Source organism: Kogia breviceps, chromosome 7 (genome assembly GCF_026419965.1).
Source record: "Kogia breviceps isolate mKogBre1 chromosome 7, mKogBre1 haplotype 1, whole genome shotgun sequence".
Taxonomy (NCBI): Eukaryota; Metazoa; Chordata; class Mammalia; order Artiodactyla; family Physeteridae; genus Kogia; species Kogia breviceps.
The window spans coordinates 77453943-77468339 of NC_081316.1; the positions used below are offsets into that span (position 1 = coordinate 77453943).

General features: G+C 39.4%; 1 protein-coding gene across 8 annotated transcripts in view; it reads left to right on the forward strand.

Moving 5' to 3' along the window:
- The window catches only part of STK33 (serine/threonine kinase 33), a 194696-nt gene that overhangs the window by 76011 nt on the left and 104288 nt on the right, over nt 1-14397 (forward strand). For 5 of the 8 annotated variants that reach the window (XM_067038697.1, XM_067038698.1, XM_067038695.1 and 2 more), the window contains exon 3: nt 10187-10357. The exons of 2 other annotated variants lie outside the window; for them this stretch is intronic. The gene's annotated coding sequence lies outside the window, so the exon portion shown is untranslated. Of the gene's footprint in view, nt 1-8123; nt 8146-10186; nt 10358-14397 lie in introns of those variants that run through there. One more of the 8 variants, XM_059070135.2, reaches the window with a different exon arrangement.

The window sequence follows — 14397 nt, forward strand, 5'->3', positions numbered from 1 at the left end:
GAGTGCCTGTAGCATTCAGAATTTAACAAGCTGCCTGTGGGCTAATCTAGCAAGCCATTCCCTCTACAACTCAATTGCATATATCTAGAGCAAGCTCCCATAAGGTTATATTCTAAGCTAGCTATGAGCTGATTTGATGGCAATTTGTATCTTGGAAACCATGTAGAACAATATTTGGAGCATTAGATTGAGAGATTATGGCTGATAAAATAATTTTCTGATGCTACCATCTATTGGGTTTTGGCAGAGTTTAATAATAATCATAAAAACCACCACTTATTAAAAGCTTACAATGTATCAGGATTTTATATACATTATATCCTATCCTTATAACAATTCTGCCATGTAGGTATATAGACACCATCTATATACTTTGCATATAAGGAAGGTGAGACCACATAGGTTAAGTCACTGATGAGGAATTTGAACCTTGGTCTAACGGTAAAGCTCAGGTTCTTTCTGACTACCAAGGGCAAACGAATTTCATTTAAAATATTCTGTACATGTAAAATGGAACCATTGTCTGAGAAGACTTCTGAGATTTAAATGCTCATAAATTGTTCAGAAATTTGGGGTCTTTAGACCCAAATGGTAGAACACTGCTGTTCTGTTTTTTGGGACTGATGTAGCTTTGTTTGCAGTAGTGCTGAATTTGGAGTAGGGATGTATGCATGTGTGTATTAAATAAATAACTTAATATTTTTCTTTTTCTGTGGAAGTTATAGTGGGAAGGTTCTCTTGGTATTTTTTGTTATTCTGGAACTAATTAGAAATAAGCCATATATTTTCATCACATTGAAACACTGATTCTAGTTAATTTGTCATTAATTCTAATTTGTTCATATGGCAGTAGAGTTGGATTGATTGTACTGTCTAGGACTTATTCTGCATACTTTAGAACTTTACAGTTTATATTTTCAGCATACGTTGAAGCCCTCTGTCCCTTCCATGCCTAAGCTGCAAATGCTTGCTGGAGGACTTAGTGTTGGCAGTTTGGTGGCTACTCTCTCTTCACTCCAAATCTGTGACTAATTAGTGTCAGGGTTGGAAGTCTCACCTAAAACTACTTGCAGCAGCCCTTTCTTTTTTTCTTTTTTCTTTTTTTTTTTTTTGCAGTACGCGGGCCTCCCACCGCCGTGGCCTCTCCCGTTGTGGAGCACAGGCTCCGGACGCGCAGGCTCAGCGGCCATAGCTCACGGGCCTTAGCAGCTCCGTGGCATGTGGGATCTTCCCGGACCAGGGCACAAACCCATCTCCCCTGCATCGGCAGGCGGACTCCCAACCACTGCGCCACCAGGGAATCCCAGCAGCAGCCCTTTCTTTCTGGCAGCTCTCTCAGAACGAGAACCTCACGTTTCACACTCCTTCATCTGTCTTTTGTGCCTAGTGGAGCCACCATTCTTCAGTTAAGACAATTTTTTTTTTTTGTCTAAATGTTTTTATTGGAAACAGATAGTTGCACCAAGCAAGAGCTTACTTTCCCCACTCCAAATTAAAACAGAGCACAACAGGGGCAAACATCATTTGGCAGGACAGTTCCAATATGTGAACACCCTTCTTTCTACGCACTGTGGTTGGGGTAACTTTATTTGTAAGCAGTCATTCTTAGACAAAATATTAACCCCAAAGTACTAATGTCACTCAAAAGGAAGTGGCCTTAATTTCATGTGTGGGGCAGTATGTTCTGTAAATGCCAAAAGGTGGGAGAAGCACAAACACAACCCACTCTTTAAAAAAACCAAATAATTCAAAGTAGAATTTTTCCATCTCCCCCTTTCTCCTATAATAAAAAGTAGTGCTGGGCTCTGACACCCAGATTTAGTTGGTTTTTTTTTTTTTGGTTTTTTTTTTGGTTTTTTTTTGCGGTACGCGGGCCTCTCACTGCCGTGGCCTTTCCTGCCGCGGAGCACAGGCTCCGGACGTGCAGGCCCAGCGGCCATGGCTCACGGGCCCAGCTGCTCCGTGGCATGCGGGATCCTCCCGGACCGGGGCACGAACCCGCGTCCTCTGCATCGGCAGGCGGACTCTCAACCACTGCGCCACCAGGGAAGCCCCCAGATTTAGTTTTTATCCTGGCCATTTACAAAGTGTTCCCCCATATGACTTGCATCATTAGGGTTATGAATAATAGTTCACTCACTCTGAAGAAAGTATCTACTCCTTTCTCCTCTTCTTGCCTTCATGCTCATGTTCCTTGGGGCGGCTGCTATCTGAGGGTCTTTTAAAGCCACAGTGCTGTTTGGCTTCTTCCAAAAATTTGTCCAAACCAAAAGAATCCTCCTCAATCTGAACTGGTCCTTCTCGGCCTCTCTTGTTAACCCTGATACTTCCTGGAAGTGCTTCTTCCCTCTTCTTATCTTAGCACAGACCTGGCTTTCTCTCTCCCATTGTTCTTGCCTTCAAATGGAAATCACCTTCTTCTATTCCTCTTGAACCATAGGTTCTGGGCCCTTGCATGTGCTGGTGTCCCTGTCTAGAGAGCCTTTCCTTGACTTGTTCACCAAGTGAACTCCAATTCATTCTTTAAGACTTAGTTTAATAGATGCAGAAAAAGGACAAAATTCAAAATTCATTTATGATAAAAATTCTCCAGAAAGTGAGTGTAAAGGGAATATACTTCAACATAATAAAGGCCATGTAGGATAAGTCCACAGCTAACATCATACTCAACAGTGAAAACCTGAAAGCACTTCCAGTAGGGTCAGGAACAAGGCAAGGATGTCTACTCTCGCTACTTTTATTCAATATAGTATTGAAATTCCTAGTCATAGCAATCAGACAAGAAAAAGAAATAAAAGGAATCCAAATTGGAAAGGAAGAAATAAAGCTGCCACTGTTTGCAGATGTCATGATACTATATACAGAAAACCCTAAAGATGCCACCAAAAGAATTACTAGAGCTCATCAATGAATTTGGTAAAGTTGTAGGATCCAAAATTAACATATAGAAATCTGTTGCATTTCTATACACTAAGAACAAACTATCAGAAAGAGAAATTAGGGAAACAGTTCCATTTACCATCACATCAAAAATAATAAAATACCTAGGAATCAACCTATCTAAAAAGGTAAAAGAGCTGTTCCTGGAAAATAATGAGACACTGATGAAAAATTGAAAATAACACAAATAGATGGAAAGAAATATTATGCTCATGGATTGGAAGAATTAATTTTGTCAAAATGACCATACTACCCAAGGCAATCTAGAGATCCAGTGCAATCCCTATCAAAATACCAATGACATTTTTCACAGAACTAAAACAAATAATTTTAAAATTTATATGGAAACAAAAAAGACCCCAAGTAGCCAAAATAATCTTGAGAAAGAATAGAGGTGGAGGTATCATGCTCCCTGACTTCAGACTGTACTACAAAGCTATAGTCATCAAAACAGTATGATACTGGCACAAAAACAAACACATAGATCAATAGAACAGAATAAACAGCCCAGAAGTAAACCCACATGCTATGGTCAATTAATCTGTGACAAAGGAGGCAAGAATATACAATAGAAAAAAGACAGTCTCTTCAATAAGTGGTGCTGGGATAACAGGACAGCTACGTGGAAAATAATGAAATGAGAACATTTTCTCACACCATATACAAAAATAAATTCAAAATGGATTAAAAACCTAAACGTTAAGACTGGAAACCATAAAACTCCTAGAAGAAAACATAGGCAGAACACTCTGACATAAATCATAGCAACATTTTTTTTAATCTGTTTGCTAAGACAAAGAAAACAAAAGCAAAAATAAACAAATGGGACCTAATTAAATTTAAAAGCTTTTGCACAGCAAAGGAAATCATTGACAAAACGAAAAGACAGTCTACTGAATGGGAGAAAATATTTGTAAATGATGTGACCAATAATGGGTTAATATCCAAAATATACAAACATTCATACAACTCAATATCTAAAAAACATGGCTTCACTGGTGGTGCAGTGGTTAGGAATCCTGCCAATGCAGGGGAGACAGGTTCAAGCCCTGGCCTGGGAAGATCCCACATGTCACGGAGCAACTGGACCTGTGTGTCACAACTACTGAGCCTGCACTCTAGAGTCCACGAGCCACAGCTACTGAACATGTGTGCCACAACTACTGAAGCCCACGTGCCTAGAGCCTGTGCTCCATAACAAGAGAAGCCACCGCAATGAGAAGCCTGAGCACCGCAACGAAGAGTAGCCCCTGCTTGTCGCAACTAGAGAAAGCCCACGTGCAGCAATGAAGACCCAACACGGCCAAAAATAAATAAATAAAATAAATAAATTTTTTTAAAAAGAAAAAATCTGATTAAAAGATGGGCAGAAGGCCTGAATAGACAGTTATCTAAAGAAGACATACAGGGCTTCCTTGGTGGCGCAGTGGTTGAGAATCCGCCTGCCGATGCAGGGGACACGGGTTCATGCCCCGGTCTGGGAAGATCCCACATGCTGCGGAGTGGCTGGGCCCGTGAGCCATGGCTGCTGAGCCTGTGGGTCCACAGCCTGTGCTCTGCAATGGGAGAGGCCACAACAGTGAGAGACCCGCGTACCACAAAAAAAAAAAAAAAAAAAAAAAAAAGAAGACATACAGATGACCAACAGACACATGAAAAGATGCTCAGCATCACTAATCATCAGAGAAATGCAAATCAAAACTACAATTAGGTATCACCTTACACCTGTCAGAATGGCTGTCATCAAAAAAGCCACAAATAATAAATGCTGATGAGGTTTTGGAGAAAAGCAAATCCTTGTACATTGTTGGCGGGAATGTAAATTGGTGCAGCCACTATGAAAAACAGTATGGAAGTTCCTCAAAAAACTAAAACTAGAGCTATCATATGATCCAGTAATTCCACTCTTGGGTATATATCCAACAAAAACGAAAATACTAATTTGAAAAGATATATGTACCCCAATGTTTGTAGCAGCATTATTTATAATAGCCAAAAGTATGGAGTCAAACTAAGTGTCCATCAACAGATGAATGGATAAAGAAGATGTGACACATATATACAATGGAATACTACTCAGCCATAAAAAAATGAAAATTTTGCCATTTGCAACAACATGGATGGGCCTGGAGGGTATTATGCTTAGTGAAAAAAGTCAGACAGAGAAAGACAAATACAGTATTTTATCACTTATATGTGGAATCTAAAAAATAAAATGAATGAATATAACAAAACAAAGAGACTCACAGATATAGAAGGAAGAGGGGAGGGACAAGATATAGTTAGGGTATTAAGAGGTTCAAACTACTATGTATAAAATAAATAAGCTACAAGGATATATTGTAGTGCACAGGGAATATAGGCAATATTTTATCTTAAGTGTAAATGGAGTGTAATCTATAAAAATTTTTGAATCATTATGCACCTGAAACTAATATAATAATTATAAAAACTATAGTAATTGTAAATCAATTATACCTCAATAAAAAAAAGAACGAAAAAAAAGACTAGTTTGAATATCACTTATCCCATGAAACTTGTGACCGTTCCCTCAGCAAGTGAGTAATAACGATTTTTTTTTTTTTTTTGCGGTACGCGGGCCTCTCACTGCTGTGGCCTCTCCCGTTGCGGAGCACAGGCTCCGGACGCGCAGGCTCAGCGGCCATGGCTCACGGGCCCAGCTGCTCCGCGGCGTGTGGGATCTTCCCAGACCGAACCCATGCACGAACCCATGTCCCCTGCATCGGCAGGCGTTCTCTCAACCACTGTGCCACCAGGGAAGCCCAATAATGATTTTTAAAGCAATAATATGTACCAGGCAAAGTTCCAGGCATTTTACAAATGTTTTGTAGTTAGTCCTCACAATTATTTAAGATAGTTACTACTATTAAGTCCTCTTTACATATCTGATTTGTACAGAGCTAGTTAGTAGAGGTGGGATTTGAATCCTGATCTCGTATCATTCTAACCTTTTGTTTCCCACCTGATTATATTGCTTCCCTGGTTACTTCCTCTTTTATATCACTTTTGTACTTTGTATATACTGATCATTATCTTTATCATAATCATTATTAGTAAGGCCCATGTCTTGATAATCTGTTTATTCTCAGCACCCAATACAATCCTTGGTACATAACAGGTATTCAGAAAATGTTTGCTGGATACATACATACACGGTTAGATGGCTGGATTCTCAGTTGGTCTGTTCTACTTCGACCTTTTGTGCTCTTTGCTTAACTCATTACTGCCCTCTGGACACTCTTCTTGGCCAGTCGTACAGAACTCTTGCCAGTAAGTGCGTTTTAGGTCTTATTTCCCCTGTCTTTCCTTACTTGAGGTGGTTTGACTAGGGAGCCTGAGAAAGTTAATATATATATCACGTGAATTTTTTTGGTCTTGGCTATGACATGCATGTTTTACATGAAAGAAACATGAACCAGTTATTGCTAGTTACATCATCTGTCAAAATAGTGACCTTTTGTTGAATATGAGGATCTGAGTAATAATAAGGTTTATGACCAAGGCCTGTAGTTGTTGGAGACTGGTCTTAGCAGAAACCCTTAGAGTTTGACAATATGGTTTATCACTGAAATAAATATTTGTGTCTATGCATCCTTTGAGATTCCTGAAAACCAAAAGTCTGGAATAGAACATAAGTTGGGGAGTGTAGTTATAACATCTTGTCTGATAGGGAAACTTTCAGAAGTAGGTGGAAATTTAGAATACAGGATTGGGGTCAGGCTTGGTATGGGGGTTTTGGTGTTTTGCTCTAGAATGAGAGCTTCAAGATAGAGTGAGGGTTGGGTTGTAGTGCAGTTTTTTGGCCAGGAGACTTCCTCAAGGATATTATTTGTTTACATGATAAGCCACTGGCTCTCTTACTCTAGGCAATTATATTGCATATTATGTTTGTAGGTTCGAAAATACTGTTTCTATCAATCAGTGAATGATTTTCAATCAGTAATCCTTATTTAATAATGGAGGCCTTTACTGGATACAAGACGACAAGGTGAATAGAACATAGTTCCTGCCCTGGAGGGGCTCACAGTTAAGAGAAGTATTTTTTCTTGTTGTTTTCTGTTTCCTTAAATTAATATTACTTATACAGAAACTTGAAAACGGGGATCATGGAATCTGTTGTTGGTGTTTTGTTGCCGACTCTTTGGAGTTGTCAAGTTTTCAGACATCTGACCACAAGACGAAGGTTGCCTGGATACCTCTAAATTGTGTACCCAGTATTTGCAATGACCTTGAGGGTCAGAATGCCTTTTCTCATATGGTATGAAACATCTGGGTTGGAGCATTATATCACACTTTGCTTAGCTAACTAACTAGTTTCATGGAAAGTTGCTGGCTTTGGACAGTTCCTCTCTTTCAATACTTCTGGGAATATTTGACATACAGGAAAGATCTCTGGCCACACGGTTTTACATTAATAGATCTTATTAATCCAAAATTATTAATTGGTGCTTGATAAATGAAGCGAGTTTTAACTTTCAGATTTGCCATCAAATTCTTAAACTTATTGATCTGTTGCTAATTGGATTAAGATTCCTTTTGTGTGTGAGAACATTTAAATTCTAGTCTCTTAGAAAATTTCAATTATGTAATAAATACAGTGTTAACAGTAGTCACCATGTTATATATTAGATCCTTGGACCTTTTTTATCTTATAACTGAAAGTTTGTGTCTAATACATGAGATGGTGAATGTGTTAATTAATTTGATGAGGGGGAATCCTTTCATAGTGTATATGTTTATCAAATTATCATGTTGTATATTTTAAGTATCTTAAAATTTTATTTATCAATTATTCCTCAGTAAAGTGGGAAAAGAGGAGTATTTTCTTTTAAGCATCCTGGATGGAGCACTGCTGAGTGTTCATGCCACAGTCCTCTGAGTGGTTCTTCTTCACTCCTAGAGTTTCTTGGCAGTGTTGTGTTTTTTGGCTGCCTTAGCTACGTGTGGGCCCATTTACTCACTCTTCACCTATTATCCTCTGATTTCATGAGTGGGAAGATAGACTTAATTCTGTTTTCTTACAGTGTCTTTTCTTTTACACTTTGTTTAGCTTTCTCCTTTCTAGCCAAGCACTACTCCTCCAGCCTGGCACCTCATCCCCTTCCTCCTCCTCACTATCACCCTGCCCCCGTGGTAAATCTTGGCTGCGCTACTCTGTTAAAGGTGAAATTCAGATTGGCCGAGGTGAGTTTTGGGGCTGTAACCAGTTTGGCCTGCTCTGCGGTAGGAAAGTGGGATCCCCATTATAAAATTGAAACCTCCATAGTGGAGGTGAGGTCAACTACCACTTGGGTTCCTTTAAATGTCTGCTCCATCCACCTCAGTTGATCATTAGAAGGAGTGATTCATCTTCGTAGACTTTTAGGACTAGGAACCTCAAGACATCCTAGTCTATGCTTAAATATCGTCTATGGTTTCTTCCTAGCTGACCTTCCAACCTCTGCTTGGACACTTATAGTGATGGAGATAGTCTTTCCTTTTATCTTTGACAGTTCTAAATGTTAGGAAGCCCTTTGTATCAGCTTGAAATTCGCATGCAGGCTCTTTGAATCATGCAGAACTCTAATTCCTGTGCCTAATCCTCTTCATGTCTATGAAGGGAGCCCTGACATTCCCTTTGAGTTTTTCCTCCTCCACATGACCCCCTCCTTTCTTTGATAACTCTTCTGTACACCTGCCTATTTTTCTGCCTAAGTGATTTGTGATTCTGGCTCTTCCCCACAAAATGAACACTCAGAAAATTTCACTGAGTGTCTATTATATGCAAGGATAATTCTGTGCTGGCATAAATGTCCCTGACTTCAGGTTGCTTATAATGTATCAATACATGGGGAAAAGACACTGGATAATAACAGGAAAGAATCAGGGAGAATGTCTCTTCAGCCTCTTTAAGCCAAACTTTCTTGGTAAAATCTCTGTTCTTACCTTAAACTGTCAGCATGGGGACCACATTTAAGATTGTCCCTTCAGATTAGAGTTTAATCAGTGAGGAATATTATGCAAATTAAAATTTTAAAACTGATAGCACGCATTAGCTGTTGAACATTTTTTAAATGGCTGAAATAATGTAAAATTTAAACATACTGTAGATCCTTTCATAAGACAACACAGACCAGTTTCCCTAATCATGACCTTAATGGAAATAGTAAACAAGTGCTGGTCTCATTTAAAATTAACAACACTATGATCTAGAAAGCTCATTTGGCCCCTCTTTAGGTTCTGTAAGCATGTTATGAAAACAAGTAGTTGAAAAGTGAATATACAGTCCTTCTGCTTGGTCTGCATTGTCAGACAATCCATAAGGTTTTTTTCTTCACTTGAATAGAACACATTTTTACTGAATTGACTGACTGTTAGGTTCCTTGTAGACACAGTCTTAGCAAAGAAAACTAAAAAATTGCTTTTGGGGAAGAAAATTGTAGCTAGTTATATCTCATAAAACCATTTTTGTGTTCATTTTCTTGAGGAAATTACTGTAAGTGTATCTTAGAGGGCCAGTGCATAAGAGACCTTTTTATGCTTAAATAAAAGCTCAGAGAGTTTCCATATCAGAGTTGTTCCATTGACTTGTCTTACTCCTGAAAATAAAATGAAAACCTTAGCCAAAGGAGAGCTCACATGTTAGTTAAACATTGACATGATTTGACCTTATTTTATTTGTATTGTGTTTAATACCTATGCATGTCCAGTCTTTGGAGGCACAAAGAAACACTATTATGTTAGAAGTTTCTTTGGTTTTCTGATACATTTTTTTATATCGAAAGTCCTGTTTAAATGTAATTCCATGATTCTATAGAAGAAGAGCTATTCATCTTTGTGTTTACATAAAGATATGCTAGGTTTGCAATACCTGATTCATTTTATGCCCCTAAAATATGAATGACATCATTTGGCCTGCTAACAGTAGATTTATTTTAGTAACAAATCTTTCAGATAAATTCATAAATGAAAAAGAAATGTGAGTAAACTTTTGTTCTATTTTGGTTTTTAAGCTAAAATAATTGGAATTCAGCCAGCCAAAAAGAAATTAAATTCAAAATCCAATCCTTGTCAAGAAATTTTGCATGTAGCTATTCAACCTATTGTTTTAGAACTGCTGGGGTAAGAGAGTAGAACATTACGTTGGCAAATGTAATAGTCGGTAAGTTGGAGAATAGAAATGTAGCTTGTCAGTGAGTACCAGGAACTCCTATGCTTTCTGAATATAGCTACCAAATACTTCTAGGGCAATGGATATGTCAGAAACTGAAGCAAGAATGTACTTGTCAGAGGGCGGAGTCAAGATGGCATATTAGGAGGATGAGGAATTCGTGTCTCCTCACAACTAGGGCACCTACCAGGCACCGGTGGGGTACCACGGACACCTAAAGGGACAGGAGGAAACCTCAGTGACCGGGTAGGATGTGGGGTGTGGGGGGAGTGAAGGGGGAGGAGGAGTGGGGGCGGGATGGGACTGGCGCCCCTGAGGGGCAGCTGGGGGAGGGGAAGGGATCCCACACCTGAAGGGGGAAATTGGGTAACCACTGGGAGGGCAGAGGATCAAAAGGGAATGTGGCCAGGTTTCCCCTGACCACCTAGGCCCCCTTCAGCCATGTGGGTCCTGAGGGAGTGGGAGGGAGTGAAAGGGGAGCAAAAGTAAAGGGCAGACCTCTGGGACAGCACCCCTGAGGGGTGGCTGGGGGAGGGGAGGAGTTCCTATGGCCAGTGGGACCCACCCACAGTTAGGGGCCCAGTGGAATAGGGGGAGACCCAGGGGGAGACGGTGCGGGAGGGGCGCAGAGGAACGGAAGGGAACGAGCCAGTGCTTTCCCTGTCCACTTAGGCACCGGGGAGCCTGTTGGGCTCCCGGGCCTAATCCTCTGCCCTCGGAGCCTGCCTCCTGCTGTGCAGAGCCCAAGCCCCGCCCCTATGCCCCCACTCAGGGCGCTACCTCCAAACTCCGGAACTCCACACACCAGAGGCCCTCCTTTCCACATGCTGCCTCTCCCCTTCCTCCCAGGTCCAAGGCAGAGGCCTGGCTCCATGCTTCAATGTTGCCCTGCCTAGGCCCCGCCCCCAAGGCCTTTTTCGGCTGCGTGGGTCCTAAGCCTAGGCCCCGCCCCAAGCTCAAATGTCAACCCCAGACCTGCCTAGGTCCCACCCCACCCTAAACCCTGCCCCTGCCTAACTTCCACCCCCCCGGGCTAAACTCCACCCCCATGGCCAAGACTTTTTTTTTTTTCTATTTTCTTCTTAGATTGGGGTTCTGTTTTATCTTGACTCATTGTTGTTGATTCATTTATATTTTTATTTTTCCTAATAAATTTTTATTTTTATAATTTTATTTTATTCATTATACTTTGTTATTGTTCTCTACTTTTGGCTTGTTCCCCTACTCCCCCCCTTTTTCTTTTTTCTGTTGTGGTTTTATTTTACCTTGTTGCACTTGTTTCAATTATCCTTTATTTTCCTAATATATTCTATATCTTTCAAATTTTATTTTGTTTTTTATTCTTTGATATTGTACTGCCCCTTTTTTTCTTTTCTTTTCTTTTTTTTAATTCTTTTTTTGCCATGCCATGCAGCTTGCAGGGTCTTGGTTCCCAGGCCAGAGGTTGGACCCAAGCTCCTATGCTGGGGGCTCTGAGTCCAAACTGCTGGACTAACAGAGAATCTCAGACCCCAGGGAATATTCATTGGAGCGAGGCCTCCCAGAGGTCCCAACCTCAGCACCAAGACCCGACTCTATCCAACTGCCTGCAAACTCCAGTGCTGGATGGCTCAGGCCAAAAAACCAGTAAGGCAGGGATACAGGCCCACCCATCAAAATAAAAAATTAAAATGACAAAAAAAATGTTACAGATGAAGGAGCAAGGTAATGCCTACAAGACCAAATAAATGAAGATGAAATAGGCAACCTACCTGAAAAAGAATTCAGAATAATGACAGTAAAGGTAATCCAAAATCTTGGGAACAGAATGGAGAAAATAAAAGAAACATTTAACAAGGATCTAGAACTGAAGAGCAACAGACAGTAATGAACAAAACAACAACTGAAATTAAAAATATTCTAGAAGGAATCAGTAGCAGAAAAAACAGAGGCAGAAGAATGGGTAAGTGAGCTGGAAGATAAAATGGTGGAAATAACTGCCAGGGAGCAGAATAGAGAAAAAAGAATGGAAATAATTGAGGACAGTCTCAGAGACCTCTGAGATGACATTAAACACACCATAATTCTAATTATAGGGTTTCCAGGAGAAGTAGAGAAAAAGAAAGTGTCTGAGAAAATATTTGAAGAGATTATAGTTGTAAACTTCCTTAACATGGGAAAGGAAATACTCAGTGAAGTCCAGGAAGTGCAGAGAGTCCCATACAGGATAAACCCAAAGAGAAACATGCCGAGACACATATAATCTAACTATCAAAAATTAACAGAAAATATATTAAAAGTAGCAAGGGAAAAGCAACAAATAACATACAAGGGAAACCCCATAAGATTAACAGCTGATTTTTCAGCAGAAACTCTGCAAGCCAGAAGGGAGTGGCAGGACATATTGAAAGTGATGAAAGGGAAAAACCTAAAACCAAGATTACTCTACCCAGCAAGGATCTCATTCAGATTTGATGGAGAAATCAAAACCTTTACAGACAATCAAAAGTTAAGAGAATTCAGCACCACCAAACCAGCTCTACAACAAATGCTAAAGGACCTTCTCTAGGCAGGAAACAAAAGAGAAGGAAAAGACCTACAGAAGCAAACCCAAAACAATTCAGAAAATGGTAATAGCAACATAGATATCGATAATTATGTTAAGTGTAAATGGATTAAATGCTCCAACCAAAAGACATAGATTGGCTGAATGGATACAAAAACAAGACCCATATATATGCTGTCTACAAGAGACCCACTTCAGACCTAGGGACACATACAGACTGAAAGTGGGGGGATGGAAAAAGATATTCCATGCAAATGGAAATCAAAAGAAAGCTGGAGTAGCAATACCCAGATAAAATAGACTTTAAAGTAAAGAATGTTACAATACACAAGGATGAACACTACATAATGATCAAGGGCTCAATCCAAAAAGAAGATATAACAATTATAAATATATATGCACCCAACATAGGATCACCTCAATACATAAGGCAACTGCTAACAGCTATAAAAGAGGAAATCGACAGTAACACAATAATATTGGGGGACTTTAACACCTCACTTATACCGATGGACAGATCATCCAAACCAAAAATTAATAAGGAAACACAAGCTTTATATGATACAATAGACCAGATAGATTTAATTGATATTTATAGGACAGTCCATCCTAAAACAGCAGATTACACTTTCTTCTCAAGTGCACACGGAACATTCTCCAGGATAGATCACATCTTGGGTCACAAATCAAGCCTCAGGAAATTTAAGAAAATTGAAATCATATCAGGCATCTTTTCTGACCACAACACTATGAGATTAGAAATCAGTTACAGGGAAAAAAACATAAAAAGCACAAACACATGGAGGCTAAACAGTAAGTTACTAAATAACCAAGAGATCACTGAAAAAGTCAAAGAGGAAATTAAAAAATACGTAGAAACAAATGACAATGAAAACACATTGACCCAAAACCTGTGGGATGCAGTAAAAGCCATTCTAAGAGGGAAGTTTATAGCAGTACAATCCTACCTCAAGAAACAAGAAAAATCTCAAATAAGCAACCTAACTTTACACCTCACGTAATTAGAGCAAGAAGAACAAAAAACTCTCAAAGATAGCAGAGGAAAAGAAATCATAAAGATCAGAGCAGAAATAAATGAAATAGAAACAAAGAAAACAATAGCAAAGATCACTAAAGCTAAAAGCTGGTTCTTTGAGAAGATAAACAATATTGATAAACCATTAGCCAGACTCATCAAAAAAAAAAGAGAGAGAGGATTCAAATCAATAAAAGTAGAAATGAAAAAGGAGAAGTTAAAACAGACACTGCAGAAATACAAATCATCCTAAGAAACCTACTACAAGCCACTCTATGCCAATAAAATGGACAACTTGGAAGAAATGGACAAATTCTTAGAAAGGTATAACCTTCCAAGACTGAACGAGGAAGAAATAGAAAATATGAACAGACCGATCACAAGTAATGAAATTGAAACTGTGATTTAAAATCTTCCAACAAATCAAACTCCAGGGCCAGATGGCTTCACAGGTGAATTCTATCACATTTAGAGAAGAGCTAACACCCATCCTTCTCAAAGTCTTCCAAAAAATTGCAGAGGAAGGAACACTCCCAAACTCATTCTATGAGGCCACCATTACCCTGATACCAAAACCAGACAAGATACTACAAAAAAAGAAAATTACAGACGAACATCACTGATGAATATAGATGCAAAAATCCTCAACAAAATACTAGCAAACAGAATCCAACAACACATTCAAAGGATCATACACCATGATCA